Genomic DNA, 12,374 nt, shown 5'->3' with positions numbered 1-12,374 from the left:
GCAGCTGGTTCCAAGGCCATATTGATATTCATCATCTCCCTCTGCCACTGCCTAGATGTCCTTCACTCATGGCCAGACTGCAGCTGATGGAGGTTGTTTGCCTGAAGCCATCATTCCTGAGGAGTCTGAACCCCTATTTTTCCTTTCCTTATCATGTCTTTACCATATACTGTACTTGACTGTTACCATTAGATGTGTAAGCACTGAGGAGCATCTACTAGGTTAAGCTACAAATTGCTGTCACCTACAGGGCAGAAGAGGTTCAGTGTAACCGCCTTGCCACTGAAATGGTTGGCTCTTCTTTTTGAGGAATTGTAACATAGGGTACCGAGAGCTGGATTCTGCTGATGACAAGTTAGGCAACTTAGTAGCAGCAGTGGCTCTTGTCATTAATTAGCTGACAAAACGTTAGGCAAGTTATTTAATTTCTCTGGACCTCAGTTTTCACATCTGAAAAACATGGGCTGATAGTATCTGCCTCATAGGTTTATTGTAAAGGTTAAATAAGCTAATATATGTAAATCACTTAGAATAGTGCTTGACAAATACTAGATAAGTATTAACTGTTACTGTTATTAATTCTTTAGTTTGAAGAGAGTGTGGTTGAGAGCTTTTTTCTTGAACTAGGGAGCGCAGATAACATCCAGACTTTTTGGATAATTAAAAGAATCCAAGCTAGGAAAGACTAAACCAAAATGACTTGATAGAGCTGTTTAGAATTGAGGGACCCCTAGGTAAACTATGCCCATGGGCTTACGAAGTCAGCTTCTGTAATCTTCTCTGTATATCCGTAGGTGCCTCTCTGTATAGATTTGGTATTTAAGTATTATCAGCTACTTTTACACTCAAGTTTCTGCCCCCAAATCTGTAAATGTATTTGCATTTTCCCTTACCTTTTATCCCTTTATTTTTTTGAAGAGGCATTTTTACTAGTGTCTAAAGCTAATCTTGCCACCTATGTTCCTAATTTCCTCAGCCAACCATTAAGTGTTTTATATCCATCATGTAATAGGCACTGGTAATACTAAATGTATAAGGCCGGACATGGTGGCTCACACTTGTAGTCCTAGCTACTTGGGAGGCTGAGGCGGGAGGATTGCCTGAGCCTGGGGGTTTGAGGCTGCAGTGAGCTCTGATCGTGTCTCTTCACTCCAGCCTGGGCAACAAAGCGAGTCCCTGTCTCAAAAACAAAAAACCGGTGCATGGTGATAAACCATACTGGGGATGTATAGGGTGCTGCTATAGGAGCATAGCTATTTTTGAAGCCATGGGAAGACGAAAATGTCCAAGGAGAGTAGAAATTGAGGAGAAAAGAATCCTGAGGACAAACATGGAAAGACTGTGGAGAATGAGGAAATTGCTAGTAGAGAGGTAGAGTAGAGTGAACCAACAAGAGTCTAGTGTGACAGAAGCTGAGCAGAAAAGTGCATCTCAGGACACAGGTAGTGATCAACAGATACTGCGAAACAGCCAGGTAAGGACCTTCTCCCTCTTTCCTCTGAAGGCTCTGTTGGATAATATTTCTGTCTGAATACCACGTGTTCCTGCTATTCTCATGTGTTGAGCTCCTGAACTCAGGTGAGTGTGTGTATAATGAGTTTGGTGGCTGAAGGAAACCACATCCATCCTCTGAATTCACTTTGTTCTTGAGTGTCAAATCTGAACTAGTAGCTCAAGTTCAGATAATGGCTTAAGTGCAGATAATGAGGAATTTGTCAAAAACTGTGTCCGAAATACAGGCAGGGAAATACTGGTGGGAAGCAGGGAGATGGGATATATCTAAGGGATATTTGGGTCTCCCTTTATCCTGGTTCAGTGAAACTTCATTTGACAAGACAATTATTCCTCAATTCCACATTTTCTGTTTCCTTTATTGTCCTAGAAAGAGTTGTTTTAATTCCCTGTTGCTACCTCTAGACTCCCAGTGAGTGCTAAATCCCTTTACATCTGTTGTCTTCCCTCCGGATTAAGTGGAATCTAAATTTACAAAGTTACTTAAGATCCATTTGTTGCTAAATACAGGGGATACATTTCTGTTGTTATCTCAGCTTCTAGGCAGCATTTGCCATTGTTAACCACCTAAACCTTAGAATACTTTTGTCTTTTCTGAAACACCAAAGTTTCTGGTTTTTTCTTATCCCTCTGGTTAGTTTATTTGTTAGCTTTTCTTCTCTGGCTCTCAAAGGTTATATATTGTTCTGTAGCATAAGCCCTCGTCTTCTCACTCTCTATTGCTGGCTGATCTGATTTACTGCTGTAGCACAAGTTACCCTAATTAACGCTTTGGGACGTTAAATGAGCCTTATGACACTGATACAACTCTATGTAGAGATCACTGTATTATTATTAATTTGGACATTTTGAATATAACAGTCATGTAGATTATACAGAATTCACACTGTGCACATCTGTATATCTGGAATGAACTCATAGTGCAACAATAATTGAAATATTCCTGTTATTTAGGCTAGAATCAAACTGGAATCTTAGAGGCAACTCAATTATTCTTGACTGCTCAAAAATATAATTTTCAAATCCTTTTTATTAACTGAATTGGGAATCTATAAGCTAAGAAGTAATTATATTAAGCACCCTTTTAAAATCTAGATTTAAATCTGCGTAGTGTTGATTTTTAATTCTTCTCAGTGGTTATTCATCTTGTCACAGTTTCTAAAATTGTACTTTAAAGTTCCATGAACATTTCAGTGGAATCAGGTTTATTTTTATTTTTATTTTTATTACCCGTGATTACTTTTGCAGGAATCAGGTTTTGTTTGATAAACACTGCCCTCCTGTGGTTAACGTAAGCTAACAGTTTGGCAAAACTGCTGTAGTCTTTTCACTTGTGGTAAAATAATGCAGCGGTTTCATACAGCATATTTGCTTAGCAATATATGTGGCCATTTAGCATTTTCCCCCCTCATTCTCTCCGTTAGCTTTTTTCTAGTGTGTCTGCACATTTTTCTCATTTCTATCTATGCACATTTTCTTTCTTTTTCTGGTGGGGAGACAGAGTCTCACTCTGTCACCTAGGCTGGAGTCCAGTGGCATGATCTCAGCTTATGGGAACCTCCGCCTCCCAGGCTCAAGCGATTCTTGTGCCCCAGATTCTTGTGCCTCAGCCTCCTTAGTAGTTGGGATAACAGGCATGTGCCACCACACCCAGCTAATCTTTGTGGGTTTTTTTTTTTTTTTTTTTGAGATTGATGCTCTGTCACCCAGGCTGGAGTGCAATGGCTTGATCCCGGGAGACTCACTGCAACCTCTATCTCCAGGGTTTAAATGATTCTCCTGCCTCAGCCTCCTGAGTAGCCAGGATTACTGGTGCCTACCACCACGCCTAGCTAATGTTTGTATTTTTGGTAGAGATGGGGTTTCACCACGTTGGCCAGGCTGATCTCAAGTGATCCACCCGCCTCGGCCTCCCAAAGTGCTGAGACTACAGGTGTGAGCCACTGTGTCCAGCCTTATCCTGCTTTTTTAAAAATATGAATTGTACCTCAGATACATAGGTGGTGGAAAACATTTCTTTTTAGATGAAAAAGGAATGATAGACTATCAGCACTTTCCAGCTCCTAAATAAAATAATGGATGGAGATAGTGATCATTGGTGGCTGCTAAAACAATTAGACTGAAATGCCGATGGGAGACTTTATAATAAGTAGATCAAGTAGACCGCATCTATCCACTGATGTATCTTAGCATCTCAAAGAAGAGATCGCAGATACTTTGTGTGTTCTGATGTGGTGTGGTAGGAGGTATACCATATGCCTTTGAAGTTTACTTTCTAAAATAAAATCTAAATCTGAGCAAGCCTAGGTTTCAAGTCTAATTTTCAGGAAGTGCAAGGGACAGAGGACCATACGATTAGCAAAATACAGAATGTGGGTAACTATAGCACAGTTTACTAGTTTTCTTCTATAAGTAAATGGGAAGAAAAAAAGAGTGAGAGACACCCATAGATTTAAAGATACTTCAAGACATGTGTTAACCAAATGCAATGTGTGTGGGTCTATTGGTTTGAACAAACCAACTGTTAAAAAAAGTTTTTTCCAAGTAAATTTAAGACATTGACTAAATAATTTGATATTAAAGAATTATAGTCATTTTCTGATGTGTAATTTTTTTTAAGTCTTTGTTGTCAGAGATATATACTACATGTAATATTAATGAATGAAATGTCTAAGGCTTGCTTCAGAATAACTCAATTTGTGGAGGGAGGGTGGCTGAATGTATTTTATGAAACAAGATAGGCCATGTGTTGATAAATTGTTGAAAATCAGTGAGGGATATGTGACGGTTCATTGTAATGCTCTCTCTAATTTGGTAAATGTTTTTAAATTTCCATAATAAAACATTTTAAAAGTATAATATTTAAGTCTGTAATTGAGAAACATTTTTCTTCCCCCCCAACTACTTACAGCTTTAAATAGTCTGAGATATGCATGTTCACCTGTGCAATGATGTGCTGTACAGCTATCCACTGCAACACTAAGTTTTCTTTCTTGAGACAGAGTCTCACTCTGTCGCCCAGGCTGGAGTGCAGTGGTGCGATCTCAGCTCACTGTAACCTCTGCCTCCTGGGTTCAAGCCGATCCTTATGCCTCAGCCTCCTGAGTAGCTGGGATTATAGGTGCACACCACGCATGCCTAATTTTTGTATTTTTAGTGGAGACGGGCCTTCACCATGTTGGTCAGACTAGTCTCAATCTCCTGACCTTGTGATCTGCCCTCCTCGGCCTCCCAAAGTGCTGGGATTACAGGTGTGAGCCACCGTGCCTGGCCTAAACATTTTTGTTTAAGAAAATAAACATTACTTAAGTGTGTATGTGTGTGTGTGTGTGTGTGTGTGTGTATGTGTGTGTGTGTATGTATTTTTTGAGACATAGTTTTGCTCTTGTTGCCCAGACTAGAGTGCAATGGCGTGATCTCAGCTCACTGCAACCTCCGCCTCCCAGGTCCAAGCTATTCTCCTGCCTCAGCCTCCCTAGAAGCCGGGACTATAGGCACCCGACACCATACCTGGCTAATTTTTGTATTTTTAGTAGATACAGTGTTTTACCATATTGGCCAGGCTGGTCTCAGAACTCTTGACCTCAGGTGATCCGCCTCCTTGGCCTCCCAAAGTGCTGGGATTACAGGTATAAGCCACCATACCTGGCCTCCTTAAATAGTTTTAACCAACTGTTTTTCTCTGTTTCATTGAAGTACAGAACATCTGGGAAATCGGTGAAATCCTCACTAAAATGACATAATTTATGGTCTCCATTTCTAATAGTTTAATGTTTTATGACATTTCAACCACATTAAAATATTAAAATAACTTAATTCCTTGTTCTGCAGAATTTATTAGAAAATATTAATTTTTACTATTAGCATGGATAATATAAATATTTTCAGTTCTGAGTGTGACTCCTTCTGATAATGATTTAACAATCACTTTTCAATTAAGATTTGATATGCCAGAGAATTACACTGCAGAAATATTAATTTCCATTTTCTAGCTCCTTGGACAGATGTATGTATTCATACATGTAGCCATTTTATGGTGTTCATTATTGCCATGTTTTTGCCATTTAAATTGGCAGGAAAAAACCCACATTGAAATGTATTATATTTGATTGCTAGTCATTTGCTTCATAGATTTTTATTATGGGATATTGAATATGTACATAAAAGTGGACAATAACATAGTGAATATCTTTGTGCTCACCATTTAGCTTCTATAATTATCAATTTGTGGCCAGTCTTGCTATATTTAAACCCCTATCCTCTTGTATATTTTTTGAAGTAACTCCCAGATACCATATGATTTCATCCATAAATACTTTAGTGTGCAAATGCTTTTTCATATGGTTATTATCCAGTTATATTAACCCTTTTGTGAACTATTACTTGTCTAGGTCCATAGTATACTTTTATTCATTTTGAGTACTTTAATACATTTTTAACATATAGACAATAAATAAAGGTTCGGTTTTCTTTATGGGCCTTAACTTGATGAAGGCAGTAAGTTCAACTTTGGACAACTGAAGTTTGAAATGCTTATGGGATATGCAACGATTACAGGTTTTTAATAGTTTTTAGTAGACTGCGGCTTGATCCATCAAAGTATGAGTGGTGAAGGCTTAGTGCGGATAATGTTATTCAGGGAGATTTTGGTGGAGTGAAAAGCAAAAGGGGTAAGTGGATGTTTATAAAATATTTGAGGGATAGGCATAGAAAAAGACATCTACAAAGAAGACTGAGAAAAATATTTTTGGGAAAAAGAAAAGTTTAGGAGTGTGATGTCTGTGAAGGGAACAGTTGATAATGTCAGATGTAGCAGAGAGATCAAAGAAGATCATCAGCAGAAATATGTGTTGGATTTTATGGCTGACCAAATGAGAAAATAGCTGCAAACACAGGAGACAGTGTGTTATCGTGGTGCAAGACTTGGATTTGAATGTTGGCTGCCACTTATCTTGCTGTGTTATGTTTGGAAATATTACTCTTTATTGCATTTTTGTTTCATATAGAAATGTAAGTGTAAACAAGAAAATAAAACATGAACAAAATATGCATGTATATCTGTTGAGACTCTGTTAGCTATTTGTTTCAAGAATATTCACCAGACATCTTGAAGCATAGTTAAAATAGCTGCTTTTGTCTGATAATTCCAACATCTGTGCCACCTTGGGTTTATTGTGTATAGCTTGTCTTTTCTCTTGTGAGTTACTGATTTCCTTACTCTTCATATGTTGAGTAAGTTTGAATTGTATGTTAGGCACTTTTTTTTTTTTTTGAGACAGGATCTTGCTCTGTTGCCCAGGCTGGAGTGCAGAGACATGGTCTCCGCTTACTGCAACCTCCACCTCCCAGGTTCAAGCTATTCTTGGCCTCAGTCTCTCTAGTAGCTAAAATCACAGGCATATGCCAAAAGGCCCGGCTAATTTTTTTTTCTTTTTTTGAGACTGTTTTCCAGGCTGGAGTGCAGTGGCATGATGTTGGCTCACTGCAACCTCCGCTTCCTGGGTTCAAGCGATTCTCCTGCCTTAGCCTACTGAGTAGCTAGGATTACAGGCACTCACCCCCACGCCTGGCTAATTTTTGTATTTTTAGTAGAGATGGGGTGTCAACATGTTGGCCATGCTGGTCTTGAACTCCTTACCTCAAGTTATCTGTTATCTGCTCACCATGGCCTCCCAAAGTGCTGAGATTACAGGTGTGAGCCACTGTGCCCAAAACCAAGATAAATCATAGGGATTCCTCCCACGCTTGTAGGACCCCTTGCGAGTTTCCGCTTTCTTGGAGTTTTAGGTCCCTGTCTAGCTGCTGCTGGTGTTACCACAGCTGCTCCCTTGGGATTGCCTCGGCAAGGGCAGAGAAAAAGAAAAGCGGGGAGAAACCCAGAGAATTTTCCCTTTCTCTATCCAGTATTTAGAAATGTCCTCTTGACTGTGCCTCAGACCAAAACACGAGATTTTTCTTCTGGAGAACTTTCTGCCTACACTTACCCTGCATTTCTTGGTTTTGGGTTGCCTTTGAGTCAGGCTCAGGGGAGGTACCAGAGGGAAACAAAATCGGGAAAATCACTGCTGAACTAGTGGTACTCCTAGTTGTGGTTTTCTCCCCAAGCCACCTGCTATTTCCCAAGTCCTCACATAGCTGCTGCATGCATTCTGTCCAGGTTTTTAGTTACATTCAGTGGGAGAGACAGAATGGGCTATGCCCACTCTTCACTGGAACCAGAACATAGATGTCACTTTAATTTTGTTATAATTATATTGTTTACTTGTTTTGGTTAAGTAAACCTTTGATTTACTAGGCTTTGCTATACAATTACCAGGAAATGGATTATTTAACATGCCTGCAGTAGATCACAGGTAGTGAAGGGATGTGGGGATGGAGGCAGAAGGTAAACAATTACATATTTATTAGTAGTGAATAATTGGGTTATTAATTTTAGCTTTTTTGGCCAATTTCTGCTTCAGGATTTGATTTACTATTTATGACTGAGAGAAAGAAGATCTGATATATATTGTTAATTTTTCTTTTATTCTGAAATATAAGGAATGAAAAGTCCATATATGTATGGTCTGGATATAATTATTAAGGTACAATTATAAGAAACATAATTACATATAGAATTATAAGAACTTAAGAAATAATTTATTATTACGTACTTGTTCCTCAGGTCTTAGAAAAATACCCCAATACACCCATGAGTCATAAAGAAATTCTTCAGGTTATCCAGAGAGAAGGACTAAAAGAAATCAGGTGAGTTATTTATAAATATTATTAGTAATAATAAAACTTGATCAGAGTATTTGGTAGTATATAGTAGTATACTTTAGTCATGAAAATTATTTATTAAATTTTAATCATTTGTTAATGATTTATTCAGCTGTCAGATTCTTGGAATTTTTTAAGTCATTACATAGTTTTAAAACCAGAAGTAAGTTAAATTCTTAGGAGGAACGTAGCTATCTTTAAGCTCATGCACTTTAAATTTTGGGAAGGGCTGGAGCCATCTTCAAGCCTTCATCTGTTATTTCAGGCTTCTGATTTAATAAACTTGGTCATTAGTGATAAAAGTTATTGTTATACAGGGAGAGTCCTAGAGGCCCACAGATAGTCTAGGAAGAAATAACACTGGCTAAAAAGGGTAAAATGAAAAAGAACTGTAAAGCAGTATATATGTCAAATAATGATCTTATCATGTTCAAATATAATAGACTTGCATCATTAATACAGGATTAAAGATAACACACACTTTAATTTCTTTTTTTTTTTTTTTGAGACGGAGTTTCGCTCTTGTTACCCAGGCTGGAGTGCAATGGCGCGATCTCGGCTCACCGCAACCTCCACCTCCTGGGTTCAGGCAATTCTCCTGCCTCAGCCTCCTGAGTAGCTGGGATTACAGGCACGCGCCACCATGCCCAGCTAATTTTTTGTATTTTTAGTAGAGACGGGGTTTCACCATGTTGACCAGGATGGTCTCGATCTCTTGACCTCGTGATCCACCCGCCTCGGCCTCCCAAAGTGCTGGGATTACAGGCGTGAGCCACCGCGCCCGGCAAACACACTTTAATTTCTAAGAACCTTATTATATTACAATAACAGGCCAGGCATGGTGGCTCACACTTGTAATCCTAGCTCTTTGGGAGGCTGAGGTGGGAGGATCACTTGAGTCCAGGAGTTTGAGGCTGCAGAGTGCTAAGAAGGTGCCACTGCGCCCCAGCGTGGGTGACAGAGCAAGACTCTGTCTTGTTAAAAAAAAAAAATCACGATAATACATAATAGTCAGTGTTCTTTTTTTTTTTAGACAGTCTTGCGCTGTTGCCCAGGCTGGAGTGCAGTGGCACAATCTCAGCTCACTGCAACCTCTGCCTCCCCAGTTCAAGCAATTCTCCTGCCTCAGCCTCCTGAGTAGCTGGGATTATAGGCATGCACCACTCTGCCTGGCTGATTTTTGTATTTTAGTAGAGACGGGGATTCACCATGTTGGCCAGGATGGTCTTGAACTCCTGACTTCAAGGGATCCACCGGCTCAGCCTCCCAAAGTGCTGGGATTATAGGCGTGAGCCACCACACCCGGCCAATAGTCAATGTTTTAATCAAGGCTCTCTATCATCAGGAAATGTTAAACTTATATTAAGTATGCTCTGTATATTAGACAGAAAATTGGGAGTCTATGTTAGATTTTCATTAAGATAGGAAAAGTTGTAGTGCTTTCAAACTACTAGTGGTTTTCAGCTATGGGTGGGATTGTGTAACACTCTTAGAGTTCAGAATTTTGAGGGGGCTGTTTTTGATTATACAGTGATTGTGGTGGGGGAACACAGTGTCATTTAGTGGGCAGGTCACAGGAATGCTAAATGTCTGGCATTGTGACGGATATTGCTTCACATTGAGTAGTTTTTCATCTCAGGTACCAGTGTTGTTCCCATTGAGAAACAGGAAGCTATGCCCAAATATTTGTAAATGGACAATATATTTCCTGATGAATAGCCATTGCACGTTCTAGATTTTATTTCTCATTTTCTTTTATTTTGAGACAAAGTTTTGCTCTTGTTGCCCAGGCTGGAGTGCAGTGGCATAATCTCAGCTCACTGCAACCTCCGCCCCCCAGGTTCAAGCGATTCTTCTGCATCAGCCTCCCGAGTAGCTGAGAATACAGGCATGTGCCACCACACTGGCTAATTTTGTATTTTTCGTAGAGACGGGATTTCTTTATGTTGGTCGAGCTGGTCTCGAACTCCTGACCTCAGGTGATCCACTGGTCTTGGCCTCCCAATGTGCTGGGATTGCAGGCATGAGCCACTGTGCCCAGCCCTTTTTATTTTTATTTTTTGAAGAGATAGAGTCTCTAGCTGGGCGCAGTGGCTCATCCCAGCACTTTGGGAGGCCAAGGTGGGCAGATCACGAGGCCAGGAGTTCGAGACCATTCTGGCCAACATGGTGAAACCCCATCACTGCTAAAAATACAACAATTAGCTGGGCATGATGGCAAGTGCCTGTAATCCCAGCTACTCGGGGGGCTGAGGCAGGAGAATTGCTTGAACCAGAGAGGCGGAGGTTGTGGTGAGCTGAGATTGTGCCACTGCACTCCAGCCTGGGGACAGAGTGAGACTCTGTCTCAAAAAAAAAAAAAAAAAAAAAGATAGCGTGTCATTATATTGCCCATGATCATGGTGTACTTCAACTCCTGGCCTTAGGTGATTCTCCCATCTCTGCCTCCTAAAGCCAGGACTATGGGCACTCATTTTTTTTTTCTTTGACATGAAATTCTAATTGAGTTTTTAAATTGGCTATCTCTAAAGCAGTTTACATTTTTTAAATTTGATTTATAGTGAAACTCCTGTAGGCTGAAATAAATTAGGTTTGCTTCATGGATATGAAAAAGTGAATTATAAATTAGTGTATCTTACTTTATATAACACATCCCTGAAAAATTGACTGTAAACATTTTAAAATTAAAACAATAAAATTTGAAGGCTGGATGCAGTGGCTCATGCCTGTAATCCCAGCACCTTGGGAGGCTGAGGTAGGTGGATCATTTGAGGTCGAGAGTTTGAGACCAGCCTGGCAACCATGGTGAAACCCCATCTCTATTAAAAAAAAAATCAGCCAGGCATGGTGGCATGTGCCTGTAATCCCAGCTACTTGAGTGTCTGATGCAGGAGAATAGCTGGAACCCAGGAGGTGGGGGTTGCAGTGAGCTGAGATTGTGCCACTGCACCCCAGCCTGGGCAACAGAACGAGACTCCATCTCAAAAAAAAATACATTTGAAGAATTTGCTTTTAAAAATACTTTTTGTGAGCTGGACGCAGTGGCTCACACCTGTAATTCCAGCACTTTGGGAGGCCGAAGCAGGCAGATCATGTGAGGTCAGTAGGTCTAAATGTCAGTATCTTCCAGCTCTAACATAGTAAGCCTCTGGGACTTTAAACTTACCATGATTATTTCCAGGAAGCAAGCAGGAATAGTAAATAAAGATTAGTAAACAAAACAAAACAACAGCAGGAAAAAATGGAAGAGTTTTTTTTAAAAAAGGTAGTAAAGTATGTGGATCGTCAGATAGCTTCTGGTTCTCTTGGTGACAATTTAAAGAAGCTTTTCCTGGTTAAACTATATTGTGGTTGTGCAGTTATGGGAATACAAAGCAGTTCTTTCTACGTCACCAGTAACTTTTATTTTGCTAAATCTACAGGATTTTTACTTCTTGCCTTTTCTGCCTCTTAGAATTATTTAACATAGGAGGCTATTGTATTGCTTCCTTCTTGAAACTTAAGAGACACCATGAAGCTTCCTACCTTCCTTCCTTCCTCTCTAAGCTTTCTCTCTCAGCATTCGTGCTAATAACCTTCTCTCCAATTTAAACGCAATTTTTATTTCCATTCTCATAGCTTTAAATATCATTTCTGTTTTGTTAACTCCCACATATATAAGGAAGCTACTTTCCCTCTCAGCTTCTGTATGTGCTGACCACCCTTAGCAGGGGATGTGCTTTCACTTAGCTGTTTGACAGTTAAGTCTTTCAGGTCTCCATTTGGATACCTCTTTTTCAGAGAGAATTTTGCCTGACTTAGTGGTCTTGATCGTATCTACCTATTTTGATTTGTTTTAGTGTTCTGTTTTTTGTTTTTTGTTTTGAGGCAGAGTTTTGCTCTTGTCGTCCAGGCTGAGTGCAATGGTGCGATCTTGGCTCACTGCAACCTCCGCCTCCCGGGTTCGAGCAATTCTCCTGCCATCGCTTCCCAAGTAGCTGAGAATACAAGCGCGTGCCATGACGAGTGGCTAATATTTGTATTTTTAGTAGAGACAGAGTTTCACTGTGTTGGCCAGGCTGGTCTCGAACTCTTGACCTCAAATGATCCACCCTCCTCGG

At 39.9% G+C, this 12,374-nt stretch overlaps 2 long non-coding RNA genes across 2 annotated transcripts; one reads left to right on the top strand and one right to left on the bottom strand.

Moving 5' to 3' along the window:
• Positions 1–758: 758 nt before the first annotated feature.
• On the top strand, positions 759–2,845 carry LOC116546475. Its single transcript, XR_004266727.1, has 2 exons — positions 759–2,715; positions 2,768–2,845. It is a non-coding gene; the product is annotated as an uncharacterized LOC116546475 (long non-coding RNA).
• Positions 2,846–4,505: 1,660 nt separating this feature from the next.
• LOC116546476 lies at positions 4,506–9,078 on the bottom strand. Its single transcript, XR_004266728.1, has 2 exons — positions 8,851–9,078; positions 4,506–4,577 (listed from the first exon to the last, which is right to left on the bottom strand). It is a non-coding gene; the product is annotated as an uncharacterized LOC116546476 (long non-coding RNA).
• Between the last annotated feature and the right edge of the window lie 3,296 nt (positions 9,079–12,374).

Source organism: Sapajus apella, unplaced genomic scaffold (assembly GCF_009761245.1).
Source record: "Sapajus apella isolate SASKATOON/1434 unplaced genomic scaffold, GSC_monkey_1.0 scaffold949, whole genome shotgun sequence".
Taxonomy (NCBI): Eukaryota; Metazoa; Chordata; class Mammalia; order Primates; family Cebidae; genus Sapajus; species Sapajus apella.
The sequence above is the reverse complement of the archived record's forward strand: the minus strand, read 5'-3'. Positions and strand labels throughout refer to the sequence as shown.